Genomic DNA, 19,044 nt, shown 5'->3' on the forward strand with positions numbered 1-19,044 from the left:
AACTTTTTTTTTTTTTTAAAACACACATTCAGGAAAAAATGTGGGTTATGCACGGGTGCGGCTTATACACAAGTGCGGGTTGTATATGCTAATTTACGGTACACCTGTCTCCTGAAAAGGGTTTCCTCTCCAGAAATGGGAGGAGATAAAAACTCAGCAGAGGTGAGGTATTTCTTCTTGTATCCGTCCAAGGTAAAGGTCAATCAAGCTTTTGTTCTTACTATTTCATATCAACTAGGATACCCCACCCCTAACATAATAGGCTGAAGTGGCTCAAGATGGAAGGGCAGCTGGATCTAGGGAGGACTGCATGGGACAGAGACTTATAAGGGGAGGAACAAAACCTTGGGGAGATGGTTAAAAGGCTGCTGCTGTTTTCGCTGATACGTTCAGAGGGAAGGAGCAGGAGGAAAGGCCAATGATTTAAAACGATGTCCAGACGAACCCTGCAACTGGATCCATGCAGAGCTTTTCGTGGACCTAATCCTCATTCACACTGAGGCCCCTCTGCACCGCTCTGGCCTTAAAGCGATGGCCATTTGTACCCACCGCAAGGGCCTTTTCACCCTGTCAGTGTGCTTCGCCGAAATGAGAACCAGGCTCATGGGGTCTGACTGCAGAGTTCAGAACAGATCAGGGCCCAAATTTATAAAGGTGTCTCTGTTGCATGACTCTGGGCATGGAGGGAGCCACAAAATAGATGTGCCTCGCCCTCTACACCCAATTCTCCATTTGCTCAGTGTGATTGGGAAACCAATGCAATCCCAAGGAATTCAATGGGGTTACTCCAGATTTACACCACTGAGAGTAAGAGGAGAATCCATCCCTTCACTCTAGCTATCTGCGCTGGTTTTAATAGAGCCTCCTCTCTGGCTTCTTTGCATCAGTCACCGTATCTGTGATAAGCTATCGAGTGGGGCTTATCTGCATAGAGTGCAGTGCAGCTTAGCTAGCAGATACATCCCAAATGACAAAGCCGGTGGGGGGGGGGGAGGGGGATGAGTGAAATTTTCTTCTGTCTAGCACTGCAGGGCTGCCTCTCTGAATCAGAGCACGGGGGAGGAGGAGAGAGGGACAGCGCTTGGAGCCCATGTGGTGCATCTCTATCGCTAAAGAGTCATAGGAGCCAGGAAATGAACTGATACCATTCCTGAAACCCTCTTTGCTTTTCTCCCTGCTCACTCGGTGAATGAGAATTGATTGCTGAGGCTGAAACACACTTCTATGAATTATGTTCTGCTTTAATGAGAGCTAATAATGGATGTAAAAAACCACCCACTTTGCTGTCAGCCGTGAACATCATCATCGTAGAGGGGAGTCCTTAACAAGTAATTAACCCAACTGTACATGGAAACCACGTTGCCGGGGGCATCCAAGGACAGGGGAGCTGACAGACTTGCTGGGAGCAGAGGGACTGGGTCCATGCTCAGAGGGACAGGACCTCAGAGGAAGGGGTGGTCAGCACCTCCCTGAGTGCCCTCCCCATAGCCAGCCCTTAGTGCACAGGGATCCAGCAGTGGTTTAAAGGCCCCATGGCTCCATCTGCTACCACAGTAGCAGCAGCTGGGAGCCCCAGGCCCTGAGGCGGCTGTCCCCCTCCCCTTCCTAGAATAGGAATCTGCATATACTATATACAGCAGGGGTGGGCAATAAAAATAGTATGGGCTCACCAGGATTAGACCCTGGCAGGCCACTGCCACTATATTTATCTGCACCTCTGCAGGTATGGGGCAACTGCATCTCTCGCTGGCCGTGGATTGCCGTTCGTGGTCAATGGGAGCAGCGGGAAGCTGCGTGGACCGGGACACCGATACTTGTGGAGGATATATAGAGGCGGGGGCCCATGCAGGACTAACCCTGCAGACCAGATCCAGCCAGAATTTGCCCACCCCTGGAATACATACAAATCACTTCCTTGCCCTCCTTACAGACAGTTCTGTTGTCTTCCTGGGGGGGCGGGAGGGCGGTGAGGAAGGGCGAATTGTAAAGAAAAAGACAAACAGCATTATTTCTAGCATAGATATCTATGCTAGAAATAACGCTGTTCATAGAGTTGCTTTCCAAGATTACCACAAAACGTTACCTAAGGATGCAGGGAGTTTAGATTGAGAGGGGAAGGCAAGCCTGATGCACTCAGTCCTGACTTTCCTGAGAGATCAGAGATATTCCCTTTTGTCAGTTCCAGTTTCTCTGCCAAACAAGTACCTATTAACCAACACTCAGGGGGAGGGACAGGTGGTAATAGCAAGAACGAAGCTGGGCAAGGAGAAATAGAGGTGGGGGCTTGTTAAGAGATCACCATTTTAAGCCAAAAAGCACTGAATGCAGAGTAGACATGTGTGGTAAATTAAGTCAGAGGCCAGCGTCTCAGTCCCATTCTCTACAGCAGCCTGACAGTTATTTGCTTTTGCAAGAATATATGGCTTCCTGTGTTCTGAAGAAACACCCACCTTGAAAAAAAGAAATTCAAACGGCATTCCCTGCTCTCCCCTTGAAAAGTTTAACAGGGATCTCTTCTTGATTGTGCTCATCCTTTGCCTCCCTTGAACAAACACTTAAACAAGCTGGAGTCTATTCAGAGTATACAATTCTGAGCATTCCACCTCAGACCAAGATTACACTTTTAAAAGCTTGCTTAAAAGCCTGGGGGCTTCACGGAGTGGGCCAGGGGCTGGCTTTGTGCCATGCCAGACTGATGTCATGATTTCTTTCCTAATGTGCCAAGGTGCTTTCGGGGACTTGTCACCTTCCACCTGTCTAGGCAAATCTTGCAGGTGATGGGAGTCCGTGGATTTTTGGCCACCAGCTATGGTCTGGGTATAGGGTTTGGCCCTGTGAGAGATCACAGAACACTAGAACTGGAAGGAACCTTGAGAGATCATCAAGTCCAGTCCCCTGAACTCATGGCAGGGTCAAGCACTGTCTAGATAATCCCTGATGGGTGTTTGTCTAATCTGCTCTGAAATATCTCCAATGATGTAAAATTTAGCATAGCAGACACCAAATCTGTCCTGTTTTAGTTCCAAGCATGAATTGATTAGAACTTCTCAGCCAGTGCATGTCCACACTGGTTTACCTCGTGTTAAATCCAGCCACCCTGAACTGCACCTTGACTTGCTCATAAAAGCTCCCAGGGGAGGAAAACAGGCACTTACCAAAAGGAATCAAGGTGTTCAGAATCATTCCCTCTCCCCCTCCAATCCCAGGGCTGCTGCCAGGAGGGAAAGGCATGTGGCATTAGAGGCCTCCAGCAACGTTCCCACTAATCTTTTCTATCTATGTACAGAATACATTTTATTTGCACCCCCAGTGAAATGGAAAAAAAAAACACCACACCCATGAGCTTTGGGCACTCTACCAATCAGCTGGGCAGCACTGGAATCTCTCATGAGTGGCTGCACAAGCATCCAACTTACAGAGAACAGCGGACTCCAGGCCTGCTGGGAAGCCCTGCAGTTTGGCACAGCCCTAGTAAGGAGCGGTATGATAGGGCTTGCCAAGAACAGGTGGGTGCAATTACAGTTCAGCAAGGACAGGTTAGGATTTGGTTTCTGTTCTCAATGGATGTAGTGTTCACAAAAGTGCTGGAGGCAGGTGTCGTCTTTGCCCACTGACCCAGATCAGCCGCACAGCCCCCTCCCCACCTCAGGGATCAGACCCTGCTACTATCATTGCCTCTCTCAGGCGAGAGTAGCCCTGCTTGAGCTGCTGTATCCGCAGTGGCACTGCACTCGCTCCTGTGTGGCGCTAAGACTTCTGGGACTCCATCCAACCCCGGTTCTGTTCTGGGGATTCCTTCCCAGCCACCTGTAGGTGAAGCGGTCTGTCATTCCATGGGGTGGGAATTGTGGAAAGGCACTGGAGGACTAGCGGCCCTAGAGGAGATCCACCCAGTGTCCTCATTCCTGTTAGCAACTGGTACGCATTCGGGCTGTCGCTCACACCCTCCCATGCCCCTCCGCCCGACTGGAATTTAAAGCACCACTGCACTTGAGTTAAAGCTTTGTGCATGGATATCATGGCCTTATGGGCTACACTAGAATAAACTCTGGAGTTAACTCTGCCATGACTACGAGCCCTATGGCAGCATGGGTCAAGAGGACATGGCATGGCACTAGACCTTGGAAATGAGGGTTTTATTCTCGGCCCTGCTCCTAGGCAGCTTACTTTCCCCTCCATCCATCTTCTCTATTTCAACTGGAAGAGCCTCAGGTTAGGTTCTGCTTCATCCTAGAAGTCCACAATGCTGCCTAGCTCGATGGATACCTGCTCTCAGATGGGGACACTTAAAAACAGTGAAAGAAAACAAACCCCAGACAGACTAAAAATCAATACAGAATGTTCCGAAGCAAGAGGATCTGCCTGCTGACCTGGCCGAAAACAAAATGTGCAAATTACCACCCAGTTCTTCTCATGCAAGTCAGTGGCAAGCCCCACTTCAGAATTGCAGGAAATCATAAAATGTAAGTGGACCCCGCTCGGGAGAGGGTGTCCCTGTCCCTTTTACTATCACATCCTGCTTGGGGTGACAAAAGCCATTCAGCTTCATGGCTCTCTCATTGTGAGAATGCTTGTCAAGGAAACGCTCTTGATCACAGCAGTGTGAACACGGTGATAAACTGTCCAGCTGCACCATATGGCGGGAAAGAGGGGGGGGGGTATATTGGGGCTACCAACAGCCTTTCATTAACCACCAACAGCCTTTCATTGCCACATGCTCTCTGTCACCCAGGGCTAGCAGGATTTCAAAAGGGACTGTACATTTGTATATCCCTGACAGGAAATGTTAAAATTCATAAGAGCTTTGGAAGGGTTATAAGCCATCCTGCTTCAGGGCTTCGGCCAGTCTCTAATTATTTGGGGTTCGGAGGTAAAATTCTAAGGACAGGCTAGCTAAGAAGGGCCACTGCAGGGCTTCTGACACTCCCCTGTGAAACATCTGTTTCTTGGCTGCTGTTGGCGACAGGACTAAATGGCTGGTGCTATGATTAGTCTGGCTGCTCCTTATAACAAAATATTTACAAGCTAAGAAGCAAGCACAGTGCTGGGTCTGTTGGGGAATTATCCCAGTTCCAGTTATTGAAAGCTAGAATAGTCTGGGCAAGGTATGTGATATGCCCTGGGTGACATCGTGAGTCTGTGGCAGAGGCTGGAATTAAAACCCCTGCCTCCTGAATGCTAGTCAAGTGCCTTAGGTGAAGGGTACAGAAAGGAGAGTTAAGTAGGTGAATAAGGTTTTTAAACAGCCTGTTTAGCTTTGTTCTTTCTCCCCCTGCTTTATATGGCTCAACTTAAACCTTATATGAGGCTTCCCACACCTGGCTACCCAAGTGCATTCAGTCCCATTCCAATCACTCACTATGACTGGACCTCTCCAGTTTCCAGAGACATGATATAATCTGGCTGGAATGTGCTTGATTGTATAATATGCTGCTTGTCTCTCAGCACTGCAAGGCAAGTGCTGAACGTTAGGAGATGGGGAAACCCAACTGATACTGCTGTTGCACCATCTGCATTTTCAGAAATTGATGGCTCAAACACAATACTGGGTTGGCCTCTACTAGGAGCTGCTCGACTGGGCTGCCTCATGCAATGAAGTAGCCAAGGAAAACCCAAGTGTGAGGCTGCCACAGCTGGATTCCACCACCACTTTGGTCATTGGGGGCAGCTCTCGGCAGGGCCCAGGGCACAAAACCCAAAGCCAGTGCAGGAATCATTAGGATAGAGAGCACCCCAGTGCCTAAGAATCAGCTTGCCTGCAGTCTGGAGCAAGCTGCCTACGCCCCACGCACTGCACTGAGTGGGTTAAAGTTTGGCAGGCCTTTTTTCTGGCCAGCGATGACCAAGCTAAATCTGCAAGCTCCTGGTATCTGGTTTATTCCAGCCAACTTGAAACAGTGAGGAAGAATGGTGGAGGTGTTAGGGCCCTGGGGGATCTGGGCTCAAGTCCCTGCTCCACCATAGATTTGGTCTGACCATAGGCAGGCCACTTAGTCTCTTTGTGCCTCGGTTCCCCTGCCGTACAACAGGAATAACAGCACTGCCCTACCTCCCAGGAGCGCTAGGAGGATAAATCCATTTAAAAACAAATCAGAGTTTGAGGTGCTCAGATGCTACAGCACTTTGGGTTGTGTAAGTCCCAAAGGTTACGGCTACCACGCAGCTTGGGTCAACAGGCTCGGGCTAGTGGAGTGCCCTCTGCCATGCTGAGGACAATTGGGGTGTACACTGGCAACTTTGAAGTCCAGGTCCCTCTTTAAGGATTCAGAGGCTGAGTTGCAACCTCAAAGTGCTTTCTCCATGGCTGTTTTTAAAGCAGAAACCCAAGTCTGGGTCTAGCAAATACCCGCTAAATTGAACTCAAAGGGTGCCCCCGTTGATGGCTGTACTCCTGCTGTGGGGCCAGTAGGGAAGCTCAAATCAAGGTAGGTTGATTCCAGCTACGTAATTAATGTGGCTGGAACTGCATCTCCTAATTAGACCTTCCCCTTTACTGTAGGCCTGGCCTAACTCAACAGGGTTCCCAATGGAGTTTTCATGCCCTGCCGCAGCACGGATGATGAGAAATGGTCTTTAAATGCCAACCCTGCACCTGGTTCCCAGTAAGTTCCATTTCTGACCCAGTATGGCTCAGGCCACACTGAGTGGCTGGGTGGCAGCAGAGCCACATTTCACAATATGTATTAGGACCCTGAGAGGTCATTGCATGTTAGCAACCATTTTAACGGGAGCCTGTTTACCAACGCCTTACATAGGGCTCCTCAAATGCTCAGGCAGCCAGCAGAGCACAGAGGGGTCAGCAGGTCCTTGCCCAAAGAGCTGACCACTGTACTGAACTAGCCAGCATTTCTGCGACAAACGAATCAGAATCATTCATCTGTGTGTCATAGGCCCTATTCTGCTAACAACTCATGCGATTCTCCTTGAGCTTAAGTGGCAGGTGGCGATGCTTTCAGCAGGCATCCCATATTCTCTGTTGCTAAGTCTGGAAGAGCCACACTGTGCTGAATAATGACAGCCATGAAGTTCCTAGATAGGCCGTGCCTAATAATAACACAGTAACAAATCCATGGCTAATGGGTGCGACTGGAGCATGCTTTAAAGAGCGCTGTTTCGCTGTTAGTGATACACTTCCCTCCCAGCCTAAAAACTGGAGGCTGCTGTGCCTGAAGGCTACCAGCTAAGAGAGAGAGGGAAAGGAGACGAATTGGTTAGAAGTGTCCATGCAGAGAAAGGCTAAAAAAGGGGAAGGAAGGAGAACCCACAAGTATTACACATAGCCACATTCCAGGCCCAATAGCCAGCTAGGTTTCATCAATTAACCGCTGCACCCACTTTCAGCCTGGCTTCCGTGGCACTGGGAGCAAGTTCCATGAACGCCATTTCGTTTCGAGTTTGCAAAGGGTTCCTGGCTTTGTTGCTCCTGCCTTTCTCGTTTTCACGCTGCAGACGGAAAACGCTTTAAGAGAACAAGTAGTAAGAGGAGGCAGCTCCCATTCAAGAAAGAAAATCAGCACCATGCTAATGCCCATCTGGCATTCAGCTGCCTTTGTTTTTTTACTCTGTTTAATACATTAATCTTGGTGCCAAGGTTTAAAATAAAAATTGTTGTTTGGGCCACAATTTATTATCTTCTCTCACAAATCTCAATGTTTGGAGTGAGGTTTTTTTTTTTTTTTTTTTGGTTTAGTTTAAATTGCCTGCCAAAATGCTAGCTCTTGGAAGCACGAAACAGAACACCTCTGTTCCTCTCTGATATCAGACTTGTCCCCAGCCTGCAGAAACTCATGCAGGCAGTAGGGCTGGTGTAAAAGGAATAATTGTCTTATACAGAGAGAGACCCATCCCCACCCTCTTGTGCTTCCTCCGCCCTCCCCTTCCCAAACAGCTGACTAGCAAGGAGGAGGGAGAAAAGCTTGAAAGAGGAAAGGGAACAGCTAGGGATAGAGTAAAAACTCTAAACCTCCTAAAGGTAGTCGCTCAAATCTCACTCCAAGCTTTTCACCCTGAATGGAAATGCACTTCATGCCCACATTGCAGGCACTGGTTCAAAATTACCCTCCCCAGTTTAAAGCCTTCTTCTTGGACTGCCTACTTTGTAGTCCTCCTTTGTCTCACCTCTCTTCCCAATCACTCAGCACCGGCTTTTTCTCTGCAGCCCCCTCCCCCTCCAACTCATGTTGATGCAAGAGCTTTCTCCTTTACAGCTCTTGCAGGCTAGAGGACCCTTCCTGTTTTTCTCCATCACACCAACACCCTATCAAGAGTTCTCCAGTGACCACCACCGTCTTAGGCATACTCCACACTATCTTCTCTTCTCTCACCAGCATCTGTTCCTCTCTCCCCAGTTTTGCCAGTTGGAATGCTTACATTCATTCACCCTCCCAGGCATTCACACCGGTTTGCAGAGTTGATACCCTTACTGCTTGCTGCAGAACATCTTTTGTATTTCTACAAGGTATTTGGAGATACAGTTTGCAAGAAGGATGCCAGGCACATAGAATTGTATGGTACAGTCGTAACAACATAACTGGTATTTCATATCACCAATGATGCCTCTTTCTCTCTCATATATGCTCTTCTTGCACCTCACCAATCTTCTCCCACGTGTGCACTCACCCACGAGGAGCATGCTACCACATCCAAGACAACATAATATAAGATTCAGGAATTATCAGGGGGTATTTGGGTTACGGCAGGAACTCAGGAAATCTGAGTTCAATTCCTGGTTCTACCACCAACCCCCTGTATGACGTCAGGCAAGATGCTTAATCTGTACCTTGGTTCCCTGCACCCCAATCTGTAAACTTTGGGATAATAATGCTAGTCTGTTGCATCTCAGAATGTGAGCTCTCAATAGAGGCTTTATTGATGGGCAGCAATCAAGCCAGCAGGGGTCAATTTATCATGTCTAATATAGACATGATAAATTGACTATCGAGTGCTCTCCCATCAACTCTGATACTTCACCAGAATGAGATGAGCAAGCAGCACCGATAAGAGAACATCGGCTGTTGACTTACTGCAGCGACCTATGTTATTCATGTAGCTGAAGCTGTCTAACTTAGGTTGATGGCCCATAGGAGTGTCAATGAGGACAGAGTCCTCAGCAGAGATTAGAGCTCCATGTGTGAGTGGAATATAAATAAATGACAGCGATGTTAGAGACCGAGGCCTTACAGAGCTAGGGTCCTCTCCACACCTTGGAGGGTGGTGTACAGGAGGCAGGGTTACATTGCAAACTCTTGGAAAGATCTTTTAATTGCCAGGTCCTCTCCAGTCATATTAGAATCTAGTGCTGGGGCGAGGAACCTAAGGCCCAAGAGTTGGATGTGGCCCCTGGCTTGCCTGGATCCAGTCCAAGGTTCATGGCTCCTCTCCAGCTGCCCCCATGTGGGGCTGGATACTAGAAAAATCTACTAGCCTGCTCCCCCAGGCTCTGATGCATGAGTGGCATGTGGGGGAGGGGGAAAGTATATTTCTCCTTCTCGGTCGGGGGTCACATCAGTGAATTTTTTTTTCTTTTGCTTCTCACTTGTGTATATTTCCATGGGTCAGCAGCCCCCAACCCAAAGTTTCCCCACTCCCAATCCAGAAAGTGTTGCTGGCAGAGTCATGCTGCATTTTTAGAAGTTTGCCTAGCTATGGTGCAGTGTCCATTCACATCTTCTACCCAGGTATTTTCAATGCTCACCACCACTGTGAGATCAGAGGCATCCTGAAATACTAGCACTGGTTCTACTACGGCAATACCTCCTGTATTGTGATTTGAATGCAAGCAATGCTCAGCCCCAGCTGTTTTGTGTTGTGCAGAGAGCAGTGCCCGGAAAGACGAGCTTTCTAATGTAACTTGAGCGAATGCTGTACACAGGGTAGCAGCTTCTGATTTATTATAGCTGATGTCCGGACAAACTCTTCATCTCAAGAACTCAAGCTAGTTCCCCCCTCCCCAGCCCATACCCACAAACCAGAAGGTAGCCTGACTGTACTTGTCTTAACCACTAGAGAAGTGACAAGACTCATTTCTTCTCCCAACAGTGGCTCTCAGCTCCACTTGCTGCCATTCAGCTATAGTAGGATTTTGCCTCACAAGCTAAGGGCAACCAGCAGTTATGGGGGATGCTCTGAACCCCTCTCCCTGAGGAATAATCTTACATATTTCGCATATTCCCATACAGAGACCCCCTGTAGTTTTACACAAGTTTTCAGTTCATGATTTCCCAATCCAAGCCAGTAGGAGAAGACTATATATACACAGTCTACAGGTATGTTGTTCACAATTAACAGACACACGCTGCCGTCTTACATTATTAATACATTTACCATGAGCTACTGACTAAGGCATTACTAATGAAAGTTGCATGATTCTCATGACTGGCTGAAACTTAGCAGGGTGTGTGCATTATTCACTCTTCTCCTTTTTTGCAAAAAAAGACAAACCCTCCGCCACTTTTCCCACCCTTTCCTCTTCAGCTTAACCCAAACTGGAGAGGCTGGAATTCCGGGACTTGGCAGGCGGCATGTGCTGGATTCAAGGACAGACTATGAGATCAACTTTATCCTTCCTGAAGTTTGCATGACTGGGTTGGTCCAGACAGATGTTAGGAAACAGTAACCTCTTAACCTGAGCTTTTCCCTTGCTGCTCCTCTGTCCCCTCCCCCCCGATCTGCTCTGGCCTGCTTCACCAGATCACTGCTCTCCCCAAGATCCTTTCAAAATGTCTTTGGAACGCACCGAGAGCAGCCAGACAGCTGCCCCCCTTCCCTGAATTCTGCGCCTGTGGGGAGAGAGAGCCGGAGACGGGAGAGGATGGGGGGGGGAGAGGAAGCAGTGTGTGAAATCAAAGCCCTGAATCTGGGCCCTGGAGGCGGGCAGGGACTCCAGCTGCTGATCAGATTACTTGCAACCGTGGCAATTTCAGCTGCTCCTCGCCCCGCCACGACTGCGAGAGGGGAACTTGAGGGGCCGGGGAAGCAGCAAGCGAAGGGCCACCGGCCCCCGAGACCCGTGCCTGCCACGCCATCTGCCAGGGAAGCGCCGCCCGGCTTGGCCAGGAGGGGCTGCGCTCCCCCGACTCCAGATTTTAGTCTTTGGCCCCCCCCCCGCCCATTTCCGACCCTGTCCCACTGGCTCCGGGCCGCCCCGCGCTCGCTCTGCCGGGACCGAGTCAACCCCCCCCAGCCCGGCCCGGATAAAGTTCTCCCTGCGCTGCCCAGCCCCGGCCCGCAGCTCGGAGGCACGAAGCGGGCACGGGTCTGGCGGCTCCGCTTCCCCGCGCTGCGCTCGGGCCGGGGCCGCCGGGCATCCCCGGGCGCTGCCGGGCAGTGCACGAGCTGCGATCCCCGCCCGGCGCTGCGGACACTCACTCACCTTCCCCGGCGGCAGCGCGCCCCGGACCGGCCGCACCTGGGAGCGGGGGGGTCCGGCTGCTGGCTGGAGCCACGTCTGGCCGCGCGCAGTCCCGGGCTGCCCGCCCTGCATCCAGCCCGCGCGGCGCCGGCTGCTCGGTCCCCAGCCCCGCGCCCCCCTCCCCGCAGCCCCGCGCGGCTGCCTGCCCCCCGCAGGCCGAGCCGCGCCTCCCTCCGGCACCCGCCGAGCTTCCCGCTCCGGGGAGCGTCGCAAAAGTGCCCGGCTCCGCTGGCCGCGTGCAGCTGCAGCCGGAGCTTGGACGCTAGAGAGCGTCTGCAGCGTGCGGCTTGGCTGCGCCCTCCAGGCCGAAGGCTCGGCCCCTTCTCCTTCAGGCTCTTTTATTTTGGAAAGGGGCGGGGGGCATCTCAACAGATGGCTGCACACAAGAGAACATCTGGGAGGGGAGGAGGAGGAGGCGGGGCCGGTTGGGCTGAGTTGTGCAACTTTAGCTCTTGCAGCAGTACAAGCTGGAGGTGCCGAAAATCCCGTGGCCTGCGGCAGTTCCTCCCTTCATGTTAGCAAATCCGAGGGATTAGCTAGGCCAGACGTAGCTCACCTTCCTTCCCATCACACCCATTCCTCCATTCCCAGGGGGCCCCTTCACTGGAGTCACCCTGACTGCAGACTTGTGCCAGGCTCTGCGCAGCGTTGGTTTCAATAGGCTTGCTCACAACATTGGCTTGTTCCATCAGCATTTAAAGGAGCACTTCCTAAGGTATTTACCTTGGACTAGTAGTCACTGTAGTATCCAGGGACCTGACTACTCCCACAGGGGTATGCCCAGATGAACTCCACTGCAAGGCAGGGGTAGTTGCATGTACCTAGCAAATCCTCTCCCTCCCTGATCTAACACACAGTTTAGGTTTGATCCAGCATAACTTTCAGTACTGTCACTAACTGCAGTGGGAGCACAAAGAAATTGTGGTTGAAACCTGAAACTGTTATAAACGGGCATAAAATAGGACATAAAATACTAAGGAATAAATGTAGGGCCTAATTCACTACATCTGGAGGTGTGCAGAATTGGACACATCTCCTATTAATTTTCTAATGGCCAGGGAAGTGAAAAACCACATCTATGCATCATGCTCTAGGCAGTGCTAGGTATTACAGCAACAATCAGAGATTCCCTACCAAGATCAAAGCTCCAGTGAGCAAAACAGAGAGATAATATACACAGCAAGGGCATAGTTCACTAAGTCACAGTGCTAGGTGTGGGAGACTGGGGCATGGTAATACCAGGGTATCAAGTGTATTGGCAGGACAAAACAGGTCCTGCTGGTGTGGGAGTGGCACTGCATGTGAAGAAAAGGGTAGGGTCAAATGAAGTAAAGATTGTAAAGAAGGGATGGGCAATAATTTTTGGTGGGGGGGGGCCCACTCCAAGATTTTGGTAAGTGGTCAAGGGCTGCACTTTTCTGTGGAGGGGGGAGTGCAGGATCTAGGGTGGAGGTTGGGTGCAGAAGGGTGCATGGGATAAGGGACTGGGGCGCAGGAGATGGTGTGAGGTCTCCGAGGAGGTTTGGGTGAAGGAGGGGATTGTGACCTGGGTCAAGGGATTGGGATGTAGGTGCAGGAGAGGATTCTGTCCTGGGGGAAGGGTGTAGGAGGAGGTACAGGACCTGGGAGGGAATTGTGATCTGGGGCAGGAGGTGCAGAGGGTTTGGATGGTGATCTGGGGGAGGGAGTTGGGGTGCAGGAGGGGCTGTGGTGCTAGAGGCAGGCGCTGGCTGGGAGGAGTTTACCTAAGTGTCTCCCGGCTGGAAGCCCCAGCCTGCTTGAAAATACAGGTGCTCCCTCCACCTGGCTCTCAAGTCCAGCTGCCCCAGTCGGTCAGGCCAATCTCTTAGCTCCCATTGGCTTGCTGTTTCCAGCCAATAGGAGCTGAGAAATTAGCTGAGGTCAGTTCTTATTGACTGTTTTTTTCTGGCCAATAGGAGCCAAGGATTGGCTGGGGACAGGGCGATCGCATGAAGCCTCCCCTCCCTGCAGAGCAGAGAAATGCAGGGACTGTATTAAAGGCTGCAGCTGCGTGTGCCTGAGGGTCCCGGCAGGGTGGTCCCGCCCCTGGATCCGGCCCCTGGGCCCATATTTTGCCCAGGTTCCATAAAATCTCTATAAATAGGAATTTCATGCTTCAATAATAAGAATCTGCCAGTAGGGATGTACTAGTGACCTACTGACCAGGATGGTGACAGCGACTGTAAAATGCGCAGGGAGATCAGAGAGGCTATACAAATAAAAAAGAACTCAGTAGTAATGGGTAGAGCCCTGAGTGGATAGAGAATCTTACCAGCAGATGCAGATATTTGCGGATAGAAATCGGTATCCACTGATCCACAGGGCTTTGCTCCCTGGATATGCTGTGGCCAAAGATGAGAAATGTGATGTCCTGCTACCAGAAGCCAGTTCCCTGCACCAGCAGCTCTTCCTGGACATGCAGCTGTACTGTCCTCAGCCCTGTTGCCAACTGTGTTTCCTCTCTGGGGTTATACAGCTCTGCTGGGGTTTGAGGCAGTACAGTCATATGGCCGGCAGGAGCTGCCAGGGTGAGATGCTGGCCCTACATCCCTCTCCTTTGGCCACAGTGTCTCCTGGGAATAGAGCCATGTGGAGCAGCGGATACTGATTTCTATCCATTAATATCCCACACATAGGTAGAAATTTGTATCCTCACAGAGCTCTAATAATGGGATATTCTAACTATCCCCATATAGACTGGGTACATGTTACTTCAGAAAGGGATGGAGAGACAAAGTTTCTTGACACCTTTAATGACTGCTTCTTGGAGGAGCTTGTCCTGGAACCCACAGGAGAAGAGGCATCCTTCATTTCTTCCTAAGTGGAGCACAGGATCTGGTCCAAGAGGTGAATATAGCAAGATCACTTGGTAATAGTGTTCATAACATAACAAAATGTAACATCATGGTGGCAGGGAAAACACCACAGTGTCCCACCAATGTCACATTTAATTTCAGAAAGGGGAATTACACAAAAATGAGGAAGTTAGTTAAACAGAAATTAATAGGGACAGTGCCAAAACAGAAATCCTTGCCAACTACAAGGAAACTTTTAAAAGACATCACAATAGAGGCTCAAATTAAACAAATACCCCAAATTCAGAACAAAACAAAACAAAACATAGAGAACCAAAAGAATGACACATTGGCTAAATAGCAAAGCACAAGAAACAGTGAAAGGCAAAAAGGCATCCTTTCAAAAAGGGAAGTTAAATCCTATGGAGGAAAATAGAAAGGAGCATAAACTCTGGCAAGTGAAATGTAGAATTATAAGTAGGAAGGGCAGAGAAGAATTTGAAGAACTGCTAGCCAAAGACTCAAAAAGTAATAGCAAACACTTTCCAAGTACATCAGAAGCAAGAAGCCAGCTAACCAGCCAGTGAGGCCATTGAATGATCAAGATGGTAAAGGAACACTCAAGGGCGATAAGGCCATTGTGGAGAAACTAAATTAATTCTTTGCAACAGCCTTCATGGCTGTGGACGTGAAGAAGATTCACCAACCTGAGCCATTCTTTTTACGTGACAAATCTGGGGAACTGTCGCAGACTGAGTTGTCATTAATGGAGGTTTTGGAACAAACAGATAAACTAAACAGTAATAAGTCCTTAGGACCAGATGGCATTCACCCAAGACTTGAGAAGGAACTCAAATGCGAAATTGCAGAACAACTGGCTGTGATTTGTAACCTATCCTTTATATCAGCTTTTGTACCAGATGACTGGAGGATAGCTAATGTGACCCATATTTTTTTTTAAAAAAGGCTCTAGTAAGGCTGGTAAGTCTAACTACAGTACTGAGCAAACTGGTTGAAACTATAGTAAAGAACAGAATTAACGGACACATAGGTGAACATGATTTGTTGGGAGAGTGTCAACATGTTTTTTATAAAGGGAAATCATACCTCACCAATCTACTAGAATTCTTTGAGAGGGCCAACAAGCATGTAGACAAGGTTTACCCAGTGGATAGGAATAAATAGTTTTCAGAAAGAGAAAGGTAAAACGTCACATCCCTCAGGGTTCTGTACTGGTGACAATATTGTTCAATATATTCATAAACAGTCTGGGAAAAGGTGAAAGCAATGAGGCGGCAAGACTAGTAGATGATACAAAACTACTCAAGCTACACAATGTGAAGAGTTATGAAGGGATCTTACAAAACTGGGCGACTGCAAAAAATGGCAGATCAAAGTCAACACTGAAAAATGCAAAGTTATGCACATTGGAAACAATAGTCCTGAGTATACATATAAAATGATGGGGACTAAATTAGCTTTTATCAGTCAAGAAGGAGATCTCAGAGTCATTGTGAATAGTTCTTAGAAATCATCCGATCAATGTGCAGTGGCAGTAAAAGAGCAAACAGAATATTGGAAATCTTAGGAAAAGGGCAGCTAATAGGATAGAAAATCTCTTATTGTCTCTCTATAAATCCATGTTATACCCACACAGAATCATAGAATCCTAGGGCTGGAAGAGACCTCGGGAGTCCAAAGCGGGACCAATCCCAACTAAATCAACCCAGGCAGGGCTTTATCAAACCGAGACTTAAAAACCTCTAGGGATGGAGATTCCACCACCTCCCTAGGGAACCCATTCCAGTGCTTCACCACCCTCCTAGTGAAATAGTTTTTCCTAATATCCAACCTAGACCCCCACCTCCACTGTAACTTGAGCCCATTGCTCCTTGTTCTGCCGTCCGTCGCTACTGAGAACAGCCTCTCTCCATCCTCTTTGGAACCTCCCTTCAGGAAGTTGAAAGCTGCTATCTAATGCCCCCAAACATCTGGAACATTATGTGCAGACGTGGTAACCCCATCTCTAAAAGATATATTGGAATTGGAAAAGGTTCAGAAAAGGGCAACAGAAATTATCAGGTGTATAGGACAGCTTTTGTATGAGGAGAGATTAATAAAAATGGAACTTTTCAGTTTGGAAAAAGAGATGACTAAGGGGGGACATGATAGAAACATGTAACAGTGGTTTTCAAACTTTTGCAATGGTGATTTCTTTTGCTGTTACATATCTCTTGGGTGCCCTTATTTCCACTCCAACTCATTTGATGAAGTGGGTCTTGCCCACAAAAGCTCATGATACATATTTTTGTTAGTTTCTAAGGTTCCACAGGACTTCTCCATTAAAGTGAGTGGTGATGTATCATCTCATAGAGTTGGAAGGGACCTTGAGAGGTCATCAATTCCAGTCCCCTGCCCTCACAGCAGGACCAAGTACCATCCCTGACAGATTTACCCCAGATTCCTAAATGGCCCCATCGAAGATTGAACTCATAACCCTGGGTTTAGGAGACCACTGCTCAAAGCAGCAAGCTATCCCCCCAACCTGTTCGCAGAGGGGTGTTGTGAATGTAAATTCACCATGATCCTAGCACCTCCAGTTGTTATGATTCAATGTGAGAAGGTTGGGAGCTAGCTGCTCATGTTGTATCCACCCTTTTGATTGTTTCCCCCTCCTCGCAGCAGAGACACCGAGGCTAGGTCTAGACTACGGGGCTTTATTGGAAAAAGCTATGCAAATTGCACTCCGCACTTTGCGTAGCTTTTTCCGATCGCTTTTCTGGAAGAGGCTTTTTCACCAATTGGCCCAGTCTAGATGGGGCCAAAATGGCGGAAAAGCCTCCTCTTTCAGCAGAGCCATGGAATGAGGTATATAGGGCTCCCTGAAAGAGCGTGTTTTCTCTTCTGAGAAAAAAAGTGGAAGAGCAAACACGCTCCCTGGATGCAAAGGGTTTTTTCCAGGATACCTGACTCATGGTTAGGAGCTAGAGTGATGCTGAATGTCAGAGTGCCATGAACCACAATGGTTACAATATGCCACTGAAACAAAGAGCTAGCTAATGTTGTTAAGCTCTAGCTAACGCCAGCTTAGGGGCAAGGAGGCAGGAGCAGTGTTACAACAGCAGTAGATGGGCAGTGCATGGTCTGGCTGGAATTAAGTTCACTCACCAATATTGTGAACCTCAAGCATTCAAAAACAAACCAACCCAGGAGTGGTGTAAAATCCAGCACACAGTTAGCACCATCATCTTGTCACCTTATTTCTCATCAGCTTTTGTAACCCAGACAGGTAGAACTGAACCTGGGGCCTCAGTGCATGAGCCTCTACAGCCTGAGCTAAAAGCCAGCTGGCTCTCAACTAAGGCTGTAAACTAATGCTTGCTCTCTCTCTGTAAGTGGTCTAAATGCCATTACATGGGACAGTGCACCATGCCCCGTAGGTGTGTGGGTTTCACCTTCTTAACACACAGGTAGAATTTCCATAACTAACTTTCTCTGCAGCGCCAGTGACCAGAGTAGGTGTGATGGCTTGGGTGTCTTTGTCACAGGTTGTCCTCCCAGACGCTTGTACAAAGCTGCAAAAAGAGGTGCTCTTAACTCCAGTTAGCTATTTGCAGAGCTGGTCACCCCAGACTGCTGTTTTCAAGGGGCCTCTGACAGAACTGGTCCTTGGTTACTCCCCGACCCCTTTTTTTTTTTTTTGGCTCAACAAATTTTTGCCTGGGGCCGCCAGTTGGTTTAGGACCAGGCCTGACTATTTGGGATACAATTGCAGTGAAGAGATAGCAACTCAGAGTCGGAGTTTGAGTTAAGGACATGGGGTTGCCATGTTTTCACTCCTATTTTAAATCAAGACCACACTTTTTTTTTTCGACTGCAAAGACTTACCCAATCTAATCTAATCACAGCACCCCTTGCCATATTACCTAGATATTTGCATGATTCAGCCTGAAGCTTTACAGGACATCTGAAGGTTATACCACAGTTGCTTGTTCTGCCCTGGCCATTCAAACACACGCTTGACTGCCCAGCTAATGGGATCAGAAGCCAGTCTTGTCAACTCTCACCCATTTTCCTCATTCATTATCACTTGCAATGTGGTATCAGTGTGGTCAGTCCCAAAGGTTCCAAAAAATCACATGGGCTTAAAAAATAAAAAATCTGGCTTAAAAATCATGAGTGTTTTAAAAATAACAACTTTTGTGTTCCTTTTTGGCTCTTCAGGGGGCACCTGAGTCAAGCTTTAAAGTTTTTTTCTCTGCAGCCATGAGAGCAAGAAACTTTTTACTTGTTTGTTTGTTTGATGAAAACTGGGGTGTTCATGATTCCCCCAGCAGGGCCTTCAAGAATTCAAGAAAGACACCAGAAATCATGAAAATTGGTGATACTGTTTAGCCCAGGAATCCCTAAAAGGGATGTTATTTTTAAAAAGCTCGTGATTTTTAAAACAGCTTTTTTATTTTTTAAGCCCATGTGATTTTTTACATTACACCTACATGTTGTAAGTGACAATCCCTGCCCCAAGGAGTGACAGTCTACATAGACAAGGCACACAAAGAATGGAAGGGGCAACAGAGAGATTATGTGACTTGCCTAAGGCCTTGCAGCAGGTCAGTGGCAGAGCAAGGAGTTGAACCCAGGGTTCTACCGGAGTGCCCAGTACACTGGCCTCCCTGCCTCTAACCTTAGGGCATGTTTACACTAGAAAATTATTTCAAATTGACATCATAACTCCCGATTAACAAAATCAAAATAGAGTGTCCCCACTACAGGGAAGCCTTGAAATTAATTAGAATTATTCCGAAATAGTGCATCCAC

General features: G+C 48.5%; 1 protein-coding gene across 2 annotated transcripts in view; it reads right to left on the reverse strand.

The window, feature by feature from the left end:
- The window catches only part of TSKU (tsukushi, small leucine rich proteoglycan), a 39,281-nt gene that overhangs the window by 15,648 nt on the left and 4,589 nt on the right, over window positions 1-19,044 (reverse strand). Inside the window, exon 1 of one of the 2 annotated variants that reach the window (XM_075919526.1) lies at window positions 11,372-11,506. The exons of the other annotated variant lie outside the window; for it this stretch is intronic. The gene's annotated coding sequence lies outside the window, so the exon portion shown is untranslated. Of the gene's footprint in view, window positions 1-11,371; window positions 11,507-19,044 lie in introns of those variants that run through there. 2 annotated transcript variants of the gene reach the window in all.

The sequence above is a fragment of the Pelodiscus sinensis genome, chromosome 1 (genome assembly GCF_049634645.1).
Source record: "Pelodiscus sinensis isolate JC-2024 chromosome 1, ASM4963464v1, whole genome shotgun sequence".
Classification (NCBI taxonomy): Eukaryota; Metazoa; Chordata; order Testudines; family Trionychidae; genus Pelodiscus; species Pelodiscus sinensis.